Raw genomic sequence first — 307 nt, 5'->3', positions numbered from 1 at the left:
AGGCAGAAAGTAAAATCTTTTTAATGGAAAAGAAGCTGGGGGTAATGATCCACACCTTTAATTCCAACACTGGGGAGGCAAAGCAGGCAGATGTCTGTGAGCTCAAGGCTATCCTGATCTACATCATGTGTTCCAGGCCAGCTAAGGCTAAACAATGAGAGACCCTGGAGGGGGGTGGGGAATAGAGGCTTTAGACATTAAAAGTACATAGAGGGATATTTCCAGTCACCCTGGAAACTCCTGAAAACATATCCAAATCAGAGAACATGGTTTAACATGTGATTCCTGTTTTTAACTGTTCAGTACA

The sequence above is a fragment of the Cricetulus griseus genome, chromosome 2 (assembly GCF_003668045.3).
Source record: "Cricetulus griseus strain 17A/GY chromosome 2, alternate assembly CriGri-PICRH-1.0, whole genome shotgun sequence".
NCBI lineage: Eukaryota > Metazoa > Chordata > Mammalia > Rodentia > Cricetidae > Cricetulus > Cricetulus griseus.
The sequence above is the reverse complement of the archived record's forward strand: the minus strand, read 5'-3'. Positions refer to the sequence as shown.